The sequence below is a fragment of the Mirounga angustirostris genome, unplaced genomic scaffold, assembly GCF_029215605.1.
Source record: "Mirounga angustirostris isolate CCGP_5_RB_7025 unplaced genomic scaffold, mMirAng1.0.hap1 SCAF_14, whole genome shotgun sequence".
Classification (NCBI taxonomy): Eukaryota; Metazoa; Chordata; class Mammalia; order Carnivora; family Phocidae; genus Mirounga; species Mirounga angustirostris.
In genome coordinates this window covers 8,013,343-8,026,914 of record NW_026991722.1, presented here as the reverse complement: position 1 = coordinate 8,026,914, position 13,572 = coordinate 8,013,343, and the positions used below count along the sequence as shown (strand labels likewise).

General features: G+C 36.7%; 1 protein-coding gene across 1 annotated transcript in view; it reads left to right on the top strand.

The window, feature by feature from the left end:
• The window catches only part of DOK6 (docking protein 6), a 365,856-nt gene that overhangs the window by 203,101 nt on the left and 149,183 nt on the right, over window positions 1-13,572 (top strand). The window lies entirely within an intron of this gene.

Genomic DNA, 13,572 nt, shown 5'->3' with positions numbered 1-13,572 from the left:
AGGTTGCATAGCAACCAGGAGAAATTCCTAAGGTACAACCCAGGTGTCCTGACCTCTTGCACTGTGACGTTTGCAATTTATCTAAATAAATAACTAATAAGTTAACTCACTAGATAGGGAGTTTTGAATGTACAACATTTCTACGTTTTCTTCTTTGAGAGTTGTTGTAGATTTAGAGTCTAAATTAACAAATTGGTTTATCATGTTACTTGTCAATAGATTTTAGGGAATTTGGTAATACCATGTCTTAGCTCAGGCTGCCAGAACAAATTACCATAGACTGGGTGACCTCAACAATAGGAATTAACTTCTTACAATTCTGGGGGCTAGAAATCCAAGATTAAGAGTTGATTTCCAGTGAGGTTCCTCTTTTTGACTTGCAGACAGCCATCTTCTCTTCTCGCTGTGTCCCCACGTGAGAGAGAGAGAGGGAAGGAGGGAGGGAGGGAGAGAAATCTGTCTCGGGTCTTTTCTCATACAGCACTAATCTCCCACTATGGGGGACCCACCCTCATGTTCTCATCTAAACTTAATCACTCCCAAAGATTCCATCTCTAAATCACCTCAGAGGTTAGAGCTTCAACATGAATTTTAGGGATGCACAATTCAGGCCATAGCATACTATAAGTATGCAAGGATGAAATATCAGGGTATAATAAAATTGAGGCTTATGTGATACACATTACTTACTATCCTGTTCTCTAACCTAAGAGGCATTTCTGAAATTCTGCATGTTCTTGCCTAGCACCTCTGAATCATGAAATCAGAGTAATGTGATGAGCTCCTTTTTCTTCATTTTTTAAAATAATTATAATCATCACTAGATGACCTAATAAACTAAATGCAAATAGAAACTTTTCAGTGTTGCTAATTTTTGATGGCCTTTTTGAAAAGATGGAGAGGCACTGGTGAAGCTTGCCACTAATTATTAAAAAGAAATCCTGGAATTATCTGTGGCTTATAAATTAGACAGCACAGCTAAAATTGCCCCAGGATAGCATTGGTGATCATGAACTTGTTATGACTAATAACATGCTAACAGCCATCACTGTTTCATAGCCCATTAAAAAGCATTATTTTATTGTTTGATGCTAACCTGAAAAAAGAAAAAAAAACAAGTTTTCCCTGTTAATTGGTCACAAACACATGTGGGCACAATACCTTTGCCGATACTGGCAGTTTTCAGAAAGTCACGGAGGCATTTCTGCAACTCTTCTTCCAGCTTTCATTTCACATTCCAGTTCTCTCCCACACTCTCCGGGATGAATCTCATCTCTCTGATCTGTTTCCTGAGAGCTTGTGCTACCTACAGAACATCCACAGGCATGCTGCTCACCCACCGTTTCAGAAAAGGAGGAAAGAAACTCTTACTGATAAACATTCGTAAAGTACTTCATAAAGGAAACATGGAAAAGGGAATAAATTAGGCCTGTGGGTGGGAGCATCACTGTGTGGCTCATTTAGTGTGAATTGTATGTTTTTAAAAGATTTGAGGTTGTATGGGCGCCTAGGTGGCTCAGTTGGTTAACGTCTGCCTTCAGCTCAGGTTATGATCCCAGGGTCCTGGGATCAAGCCCCGCATCAGGCTTCCTGCTCAGTGGGGAGCTTGCTTGTTCTCCCTTCCCCTCTGCCCCTTCCCCCCTGCTCGTGGTCAGTCTCTCTCTATCTTTCTCTCTCAAATAAATAAGTAAAATCTTAAAAAAGAAAAAAGATTTGGGGTTGTATATGGTTTCCACCAGGACTAATGGATAATGTACTTCTTTGGCTTATTATGAATTTATTTATATTTTTTTAGATTTTATTTATTTATTTATTTGTCAGAGAGAGAGAGAGCACAAGCAGGGGGAGTGGCAGGCAGAGGGAGAAGCAGGATTCCTGTAGAGCAGAGAGCTCAATGCAGGATTAGATCCCAGGACCCTGGGATCATGACCCAAGCTGAAGGCAGATGCTTAACTGATTGAGCCACCAAGAAGGCATCCCTATGAGTTTATTTTTAATTTCATAATAATGTCAGGATAATTTACTAAGATATATAGCACAAGCAGACACGGCCTGCCAAGTAAACTTTTCAGGCCACAGTCTGAATGCCTGCTATGCCCCTTACTTAGCTCGGAAAATTTACTCTCTCCTGATTTTAGTTTCCTAATGAGTGAAAATTAACTCATGATGGTTTAGTGAGGCGATGCAAAATAGTCTACTAGAGAAGATCTGAAATTATATTAACATGCAATGCCATAAATGGTTTTCTTAGCTCTATTTTGTTTAATAGTCCTAACTTCATACAAAGGGATAGATGTTCTTTTAAAAATACTTTTAGAAATTTATGAGCAATTATTTAGTTAGAGAAGGTAGTGTTTGGTTCTTCTAAATGACTCCCTAAAGGGGCGCCTGAGTGGCTCAGTCGTTAAGCGTCTGCCTTCGGCTCAGGTCATGGTCCCAGGGTCCTGGGATCGAGCCCCGCATCCGGCTCCCTGCTCTGCGGGGAGCCTGCTTCTCCCTCTCCCACTCCCCCTGCTTGTGTTCCCTCTCTCGCTGTGTCTCTCTCTGTCAAATAAATAAAATCTTTTAAAAAAATAATAATAAAAAAAATAAAATAAAATAAATGACCCCCTAAAAATACATGGTACCCTAGAAGGAGATCAGCAATCTTACTTAAACATACAACATGCACTGTCACTGAGACTCTTTAGCGTTCAGCATTAGGAGGAAACTTCATGAATGGAAGGGTCTCCTTTCCCTAGAAATCACTCTCCACTTGGTGAATTTCTTTTTGAGTCCCAAGGCCATAGACAGGGCCATTGCTCTAGGCTCTTCAAATCTGCGTACACTTTCTTTAAAGTGCCTTGGGTTCAGGTAATAACATCTTTCCTCTGTTCTTGGCCCCTTGAAGGCTAGCTAAAACTTTTTAAAATAGTCATTCATACCATAGGAGAACATGAAAAGCATAAATCTTGACAGAATATCAGGATTACAGGTTTTACTATTGATTGCTAGCTTAAAAATTTCAGGTGTGTGTATGTGTGTATACACATACTTGCTGCCTAGGAGAGAAACATACACAGATTGACCTACCCTGATTTTCTCACTCGCTAATCAACAGACTTCTCTTATAAATATGATAATTCCATTGTATGGTCCCCTTGAAATAAATACCAGTGGTTCTCATGGTAAAGACTAAAAATGGTCTTTGGCCAACTTCAGCCCCCACCCTTGGGTCCCATGGTTGCTTTAGGGACACACCTGTTCCTAAGACAGTACACCTGTTCATTTTACTATGTGTAAGGAAAGTACTTACTGTTTTAGCTAGCTTATTAAAGTCTTTCAAAAATAACATTATCTTTTAAAACTGTCCTTTCATGTCTTTCTATCACTATTCCAGACTCTTCAGGTATAACACTTCCTGAAATAGATAAAATTCTTCACTTCCTAATACATGTTTGAAATCATTAATATGTACAGACTTGAAAGATTTGTCATTCCAGATTCAGGTTTTTTTCTTAAGGTGTTTTAGTATTAAATTATATAATGTATTCTTCATCAGAAACATTATTTTACTCTTTTATCAATGGTGTGCTTGGATGTAATTTGGAATTTCTCCTAAGAGATGAGATCCATATGCCTGCAGAATTGATGTCAGAAATGACATTGTTGTGGCTTGGGGTGATCTTGTGGTACCCTATCATCAAGGAAAGACTCACTGCTCAGGCTTGACCACAGCATTTTTTTTTTTTTTTTTTGACATTCGGAATTGCTCCTTCTTTTCTAATGTTTTTCTGACTCTTCACAGAGCTTGGCCTTATTTACTCTGAGACCAGCTAAGAATAAACATTTGTGCAAATAATTTTTAAAGGTGTAATGTGTGTTGCTGAGATAAAAGTGGTTATCGATTAAATTCTTCGCTCTAATCATCTTTATCTATGCTGTCAGCTGCTTTCATATTGACTCAGAATCCCACATGGTATAGGAGAAAGTAAACACACACACACAAACTTATTCTTAGACCTCAGATAACACTGCCACAAGAAGTGTATATTAAGTCGACATTTGAACTTTAAATTCTTACAACTTCTAGAATCTTCACATCTTTCTGTAATATTTAAGGTAGCCTACACTAATCTTAAAATGTATGGTGTTACAATTAATGGTCATTTATAGAGAATTCACTATACATAATAGCAATTTTAGAAAACAAAGGTTACATGTTAATCATTAATAGCAGAAGTAAGCATCATAACCAAGAAGGAAGGCACTTGTAGAAAATTCCTGCAATTGTTGTTGGAAGCAGATTCAGAGGATATGTCCAGTTTGCTACTGATGCAAGAGATCACCATTTGGAACAAAATGGAAAAGTAACTCAGACTTTACCATCTGGTTAATTCAGAGTCAGATCTGAAAGTTTGGTTTTATCTAGTAACTAGTGTCCCTGCTTATGAATGGACTAGAATTGGTACAAATTTTTACTTTTAGCCCAAGAATGTGTATAACTTTCCTCCAGAAGCAAAGCAGTATTCCAGTGTTTTTTTCTGAATTATTTACCTGGGTTTCCTTAGTAACCATGCTTCTTACATTCCACTCAGACACTCTTGTATGTCATTCACTCATTCAGTATTCACCCATCAAACATTTTTGAGGCTGTGATATGCAAGAACTAGGCTGAGGAAATGTAGAATTATATAAAATATGGTCATTACTTTCAAGAAGCTCCCAAAGTAGTGAAGGAGACAAACCCATAAACAAGGTGCTTAAATAGATCATTGTGTTTTAAAATAACGCTGTGTTACTTGTCACACAAAATCTCAATAGCACAGACCTTTATCATTCATGCACAGATGGGCTGGCCAGGATTCTCCTGACTTAGGCTGGGTGCTGCTGAGATTGGCCCCAAGCTATACAGGTGTCCATGTCTTTTCCATTATATCTCTTACCCTCCTTTACACTAATGGCTACCCAAGGCATGTTCTCAAAACAAAAAACAGTAGGGCAAGCAAGCAAGCCCAAACTTGCAACACAAATTAAGCCTCTGCATGTGTCATGTCCACTGATACTCCATTGGCCAAAGCAAATCCTATGGCCAAACCCGAAGTCAGGAGGCCAGCAGGACACTCTATCTAGGAGGCCATGACATGAGTTGGAACTTACGACCTAATATGGAGAGGAAATGAAGAATTGAGAAAAAAAATGATCCAATCTACCATCTGAGGTGTAAAAAGTGCATGCTCAAATAAAGGGAAAATGATGTCAGAACAGCCTATCTTCTTCTTTTTTAAAATTATTTTTTATTCCTCCAAACAAGCTTTTTCAATCAGGCAAATCTGCAATTCTTAATGCCCATCAATAATTAAAGCCAATATTTGCAGAAACTTACTCACATGGAAAATGACCAGTTAATGACAAAACAAAGACAACAGTAACAATACAAGTCTCCCTATTTTAAGGATCTTTTCCCCAATTTTTCAAAAATGATCTGGGGTAAATCATTTTCATTCTAATACACATTCTTTATAACCATTAAAGAAAAGTTTTCCAAGTTTATTTTTTTTTGTCCATAGAACAACCATGAGCAAAACCAACTTTTGCATGGGAAAAAACCTACACATACCTATATTTAAGCTTCTAAAATGCCATCCACATACTCTAGTATTTCCCAAAATGAGTTCCAGGAAATTCTACTGCTATTACTATATGCTCTCTGAAATGAGGTTATCAGTGGAGTAAATTTAATACTATATAACACTGTTTTGGGTTGAATTGTCCCCTCCCCAAAATAAGATATATCGAAGTCATAGCCTTCAGTCCCTAAGAATGTGATCTTATTGGGAATAGGGTCTTTACAAAGATAACCAGGTTTAAATGAGGTCATTAGAATGACCCCTAATCCAATATAACCTACAATATATCCTTATAAAATGGGGAAATTTGGACACAGAGACAGACATGCACAGAGGGAAGATGATGTGAAGACACAAGCAGGCGGACTGCAGTGATGCATCTACAAGCCAAGGAAGGCTAAAGATTGCCAGAAAACACCAGGAACTAGAAGAAGCAAGATGGATTCTTCCCCTAGAGCTTTCAGAGAGTTCATGGCCCTGCCAACACCTTGATTTCAGATTTTTAGCCTCTAGAACTATGAGATGTTAAATTTATGTTGCTTTAAGCCACCCAGTTTGTGGTACTTTGTTACAGTAGCTCTAGGAAACTAAAACCACTCTGTATAATGATCACAACATACATTAACAGAGTAAAGTTATTGAGGTGTCCTATAGTAAAGACCTTGTTTAAGTTTGTATAATGTAATTTTTCCCAAACTCAATTTTCTGTGTGTCTCTTTCTACACATAACACTTATTCATACCCTGTAGAACTTACCTTCCATGAAACACATCTGAAAATGCCAGTATAGCCCACGGAGGTGATTATCTACAGGGAAGACTGAAAGGTGAAGATGATGGGAACAGCCACCCCATCAGGAATAAGATAACATTCATAAATGCAACACAAAGTCTTGAACAGGCTACACTCTTTGCCTTGCCTTGTGTTGCATTGCTTTAATTTCACTGATGGATATTGACACTGCATATAATTAACAAACCTGGTTAAAACTACCACTTTCCCCATTTGGTGGTCTTCAACATGCACTACAATTCCATACAATGGAATGTATGGTTAGGAACCATACAAAATAAAAGCAATACCATATATATTTCTGCCTCTTTTTTTTTTGTTTTGTTTTGTTTATTTTTTTATTAACATATAATGTATTATTTTATTTCTGCTTCTTTTTGCAGTAAGTGCTTCAGGCAGTCAAAAATGCTTTAAGTACTTCTCTTACCACATTGCCAAATCAAAATGATCCTTTGTCAGACTGAAACTGTGTCATTGCAAAGTGAGATGCATACTGGAAGAACTATCTTGAAACACCAAAGGACTGGTCGTGTTTCCTTTGCCCTGGAAACATTCCCTGTACAAACACAGTGAGAACAAAGATGCAAATTTCAAAAGCATTTTTAATAATGTGAAAGAAAAACTTTTGAGGGGAGAATGTTGAATCCAGAATTACTGGTATTTCCCAGCCTCAGGCAAGAAGAAAAGAGAGACTTTGAAAATAAGTTTTCTGGAGAATAAGAAGTAAATGACTTGCCCTTCCCGTTTCCATGGGAGTTTGGGTAGACAGAGACACATGTTTATACCTCCTTATATAAACTGGAGATTTCTTCAAGAGCAAATACTAGAATTTGATTCTCCATATTGGGTTTGAAGCATGGGAAGAATAGTGGGGAGATGTCAGGAGTGCCCAGAAAGGTGTAAGAAGACAAAGAGAGCCTCAACTGGCTCAAAACACAGTGTGGCCTAGAAGGGGTGCCCAAGTTCCTATGTGCCCACCCTGGACTCCAGACACTATCTAGGAGTCGAAGTTGCCATATCACAGGAAAGCAGAGTGATGTAACTTCACAGGGATGTGGATACATACAAACCAGATAAGAGGACTCCCATTTCCTCTGTTGACTCCTGTGACTATATCAATTCAGCCTAAGATGAAAAGGGGAGGAAGATCCAAGATTGAACTTGATCACACATTGGGTTAAATGAGACTTCCTTTGACAGAAAATAAATACAAACATACAAAAAAGAAAAGAAAACCTTAAATGAATTCAATATATAAAAATGAGATTTCACTTTTTGATACAGCCAAGTTTTGATGAACTATTTTTTTCTTGCCACAGTAAAACAAAATAGCCTAGAGCATAAAAGTCCAACATGGAACCTGATAACAAAAGTTGCCAGACAAATTTAGTGTATCATCAAGGTGTATTCCACTTCTAAACTCTGGGGTCATCAGCAAGTGACAGAAATTCTCTAAATCTCAGCTTCTTACTCTTGAGAATGATCATGATAGTGTGTATCTCATAGGATTGTTGTGAGGATTAAGTAAAACCCAGCATGGGAACCAAGTAGCACAGTGCCTGGCCAGAAAGTCAGTAGGTGTCTGGGACACAGGTGAACGTCACCATCACACTCACGTCAGGAGCCTGCTAAACAAGTAAATTCTGGGTCCCCCACCCACACCCACAAAGAAAACATTTCTTAGGATGCAGGGCCAGATGTCTATATTTTAACAACCTCAGTGACCTTAATGTGCACTAACATTTGAAAACTTTGGGTAATAAACTCGATTATAATTAGCTTCAAAAAATCTACCAGTGATTTTAGGATTTAGTCATTTGACTAAATACAACATCCTTGTATTATCTTCTTAATACCTGTTCACATTGTACTGGTAGCCCCTTTTTACTTCATATGGGTTACGTGTGGGTTTTTTTTTTTTTTCCTTAATCTGTATCATCAGAGATTTACCTATCTGTGAGGCTTCTCTTCATTATGTTTTAAATTGTATTGATTTCTGCTCTCATTCAATATGAGTTGCTTCACAGTTTGGGGTTTAATTGCAGGTTCTTTTTCAAATCTTTTGAAATGGATGTTTGATCATTAATTTTCAGCTTTTCATTTTTCTAATATATTTTGTAAAGCTCTACATTTTTCTTTGAGTACAATTTAAAATTCCAATAGCAACAGTATCTTTCTCAGTGCTCAGGTTATAACAGTTGTTAAAATCGGAGGGGAAAGTGTTGTGAGAAATGTTTTTAATTTCCATCTGCCATAAGGAAAAAAAAATTTTTTTTTAAGATTTTATTTATTTGACAGAGAGAGACACAGCGAGAGAGGGAACACAAGCAGGGGGAGTGGGAGAGGGAGAAGAAGGCTTCCCACAGATTAGGGAGCCCGATGTGGGGCTCGATCCCAGGACCCTGGGACCATGACCTGAGCCGAAGGCAGACAGGTGCCCCCATAAGGAAACATTTCTTAATATTATCTCTGATTACAGTATTCATAAATAAAATCTAATATGTAATTTAAATCTTTGAACTTCACTGGATAAAAATATTTTAAAAATAATAAAATAATAAAGGAAATAGTTAGGAACCATACAAAATAAAAGCAATATAAGTAAAGCATTAATAATTTGACAACAAATTGATGATAAATTTTAACAAGTTATCTTTTATTAAAATATAGCCTTTCTCATGTTGGGTTAAAAATAATCTAATTTTTAAAAATAATCTACTTTTATACCACTTACTAGAGATTCCAATTACCCAAACTGACTCACAAAAAAATAGAAAATCTAAAGAGTCCTGTACCCATTAAAGAAATTAAAATTATTAGGGCCCCTGGGTGGCTCAATCAGTAAGCATCCAACTCTTGATTTCGGCTCAGGTCATGATCTCAAGGTTGTGAGATCAAGCACTATGTCAGGCTCCATGTTGGATGTGGAGCCTGCTTAAGATTCTCTCACTCTGCCCCTCCCCGCTTCCTCTCTTAAAAAAAAAAAAAAGAAAATTATTATTATACAACTTCCCATATACAAACTCTACTCCCACATAATTGCAATGTTGAATTCTATCAGGCAGTTAAAGAAGAAACAGTAACAGTTGTATGCAAACTCTTTCAGAGGAGGAATTCCACAACTCATCTTATGAGGCCGCTATAACCCAGATGCTAAAACCAGGAAAAGTCAATATAAGAAAAGAAAATTACAGACAAGTATCTTTCATGTATATAAGTATAAAATCATTTTAAAAATTAGAAAAGGAATATTAAGTATTACATGGAAAGATAATACACTGTGATCAATATTGGTATGTGCCAGAAATGCAGACATTTCCTGAAGTCAATCAATATCTTTCACTATATTAATAGAGGGAGAAATCATATGATTATTACAGTTGATCCATAAAAAGCATTTGATAAAACACAATATTCATTTATAAAAACAACTCTTAAAAATTTAGGAATAGGATCTCAAACTGATGAAGGACACCAATGAAAATCATTCAGAAAATATAATTTTTGAAGGTTAAGATATTGAATACTTTCCTCAGAAGATTGAGAATAAGACAGGGGCGCCTGGGTGGCTCAGTCGTTAAGCGTCTGCCTTTGGCTCAGGTCATGTTCCCAGGGTCCTGGGATCGAGGCCTGCATCGGGCTCCCTGCTCTGCGGGAAGCCTGCTTCTCCCTCTCCCACTCCCCCTGCTTGTGTTTCCTCTCTCGCTGTGTCTCTCTCTGTCAAATAAATAAAAACCTTTAAAAAAAAAAAAAAGATTGAGAATAAGACAAAGATATCCTTTTTCACCAATTCTATTCAGTATTCCACTTATTCTACTTAAAGTTCTGATTTGTGTACTATAACTAGAAAATAAAGTAAAATCATAAAAATTGGTAAAGAATAAGAAGCAAAGATAATGTACCTGGAAACTCCTAAGAAATCTGTGAGAAAACAACCATAACTAAGTGAACTCAGTGATATTTCAGGATAAATATTTAATATGCAAAAATGTGTATGTATGGGCATGTGTGTGTAAACATATAGATTATATATATATAATATATATAGATTTTATATATATATATACACATTTACATTATATCCATATATATTAGGAATGGGCAATTACAAAATGAAATACAAAAATATCACTTACAGTACCATCAAAAACCATCACATACTCAGGGATAAAACTGGCAAAGTATATAACCAGACCTCTACACTGAAAATTAAATATTGCTGAGAGAAATTAAAAGATATCTAAATAAACGGAATGATAAACTATGTTTTTTATGATTGCAGTAGTCAATTTTGCTAAGATGTCAGTTCTCCTTAAATAGCCTATAGATTTGACACATCCGCCAATAAAAATCCTAGAAGTCAGACATTTTTTTCTAGAACTTGATGAGACAATTTCAAAATGCATCTGGAATGAAAAGGCCTAAGACTAGCCAAACTATCTTGAAAAGACAGAACCAAATTGGAATGGGTACCCTTTCTAATTTGAGGATTTATTATAACTGACAGCGATCAAGACAGACAATAGACAATAGTCTATGGAACAGAACAGAAAGCAAATGATTCATACATATGAATTAGTAATTTTTGACAAGGACACCAAAGTCCTCTTTCACAAGCTTATTGGTAATTTCAATGAGAAAAGGAAAATGTCTTTAATAAATAGTTTTAAAGTGACTGGAAATCTATAGGGGACACGATGAACCTCAATCCCTACCTCACACTATTCAAATACCAATTTAAGATGGATGTGACTTTGAAATAGGCCAACGTTTCTTTTATAAAGCACTGTAAGCAAACTATAAGAAGAAATAATTTGGACTTCATCAAATTTAAAACTTTGCTCATCAAAAAAGCACCATCAAAAAACTAAAAAGGAAATGGAAAGCCACAAACTGGGAATAAATTAGTGATGTGAATTGTGTAAGACTGATGAATCACAGACCTGTACCCCTGAAACAAATAATACATTATATGTTAAAAAAAAAAGAAGAAGAAGAAGATAGCAGGAAGGGAAAAAGGAAGGGAAAAAGAGGGGGAGACGAACCATGAGAGACTATGGACTCTAAGAAACAAACTGAGGGTTCTAGAGGGGAGGGGGTTGGGGGGATGGGTTAGCCTGGTGATGGGTATTAAAGAGGGCACGTACTGAGTGGAGCACTGGGTGTTATACGCAAACAATGAATCATGGAACACTACATCAAATAAATAAATAACAAAACAAACAATCAAAAAAACAAGGCGAATTGTAACGATGGGGTGAACCTAGCATCCAAACTGAGATGAATACTCAGTAATAAATTCCATACTCCAGAGTGTATAGTCAATTTCTCAATACCAGACTCTTGTGGATTTATTCATTAATGCTTAATTTTAGACCAATGGCTCTGGTCCTGGGACTAAATAATATTTAGTGAAGTGTTAATATTAAAATTCCATGTTTTGAATTGATACACAATAACTGTTAAATATAGAGCAGAGAATGGGACTTTCTTGCTCTCTCAAAAATGTACTGCAGTGGGGTGCCTGGGTGGCTTAGTTGGTTGGGTGGCTGCCTTCGCCTCAGGTCATGATCCTGGAGTCCCAGGATCGAGTCCTGCATTGGGCTCCCTGCTCGGCAGGGAGTCTGCTTCTCCCTCTGACCCTCCCCCCTCTCATGCTCTCTCTCTCTCATTCTCTCTCTCAAATAAATAAATAAAATCTTTAAAAAAAAAAAAATGTACTGCAGCCCAGAGTAATGGGTGATGGCTGAAAAGCACCATGAAATTCTGAAGATTAGGCTGGATGATTAATCAGGAGGAGTCTTTGAAGGTCTTTCATAGGAGAAGGGCAAGAAGGAGGGACACATCCCCTCCCAGGCATGATGAAAGCGGAGAGGCAAGAGAACTACTCATAGAATTCGGATGGTTGGCCAGATCAGGAGATTGACCTCCCATCCTGCCCATGGTGATGGAGTCATGCAGTCATGGAGTCCTGCCCCGGCTGGTACCACAGCAGTGTGTGAGAGAGCTTGGGGGACAGCTGGAGTCTAGAGATGCAGTGGTTTCTGTTTCCACTATGATAAATCTGAAGGCAGGATGCAAGATACAGGCTACAGCTGTTCATGATAGCCAAATGAGAAGATAAAGGTCACCAACTAGATGAGATATATTTCCACATTTGATGAGACAACAAAGTTTGGATCTTTTAATGAACCAGCTTCAGTAATAAATTTAATTTAAACAAATGTTTCACATAAATAGTGACTTTCCTGATCACATGACACTTCGGGAAAAAAAAAAAACAATTGAATACTCTTGCCATAGGAAAATCTCAGTTAAATATTTAAAGTTATTTTGTAAAAAGTAAAAAATAAGTAAAGTTCTTTTGAACAGTAAGTTGCATGTACAGTGAGTTTTACTTTAGGGAATCACTGGTTGATAGAAACAACTAAGTGAAATCCAAAGTTATAAATAAATTAACCAATTGGTGGTAGCTATTACTAATCATTACAAAACCAAATTTTATATATGTAATTATTTTATATGTATATTATATGTAATTATTAATTTTCTTTGAGTTATATAATTTAATAATACCTACACATTTTCATTAATGAACTTCAACAAATATTTAAGCTTGTATTCTCTGGAAGACCCTGGAATTGAAATTCAGAACATGATGATGTCACCAATGAGTTAAAGAATGCCTTTCTTTTCATGGGGCTTCTCCTTTTGAGCTACACTTGGATTTTAAAAGGAAGAGAAAGAAAAAGTATAGGAGTTCACACCCACTTACCTGAAGTTACTATAAAATTTAAACCTATTAAGTTTATAACCTCTCCCTGTGGAACTACCTGATGGTCTTTAATATTTATGGATCTCTTGGTTTGCAAATATTTACACATAATATTTAGTTCCATGTTCCATCTTTTTTTTTGACCCAAGATTCAAGTGCATAACTTCTGAAGTAACTGGAGAAGTGGAATGGGTAGAGGGAGTATGAGTGTTCAGCAATCAGCTGATAGTTAAAACTTACCAGAACCCTTCTTTGAAAAAAAGAAATGAAATGGCATCCAGTCTACATTTCCCAAATTTATTCTAAGTAACTAAGATACAAAAGATGCCTTTTATGTTCATGGAGTCACAATGCACTCAATGTTCACTATGTGCTAGATGCACAAAATTATTTAAT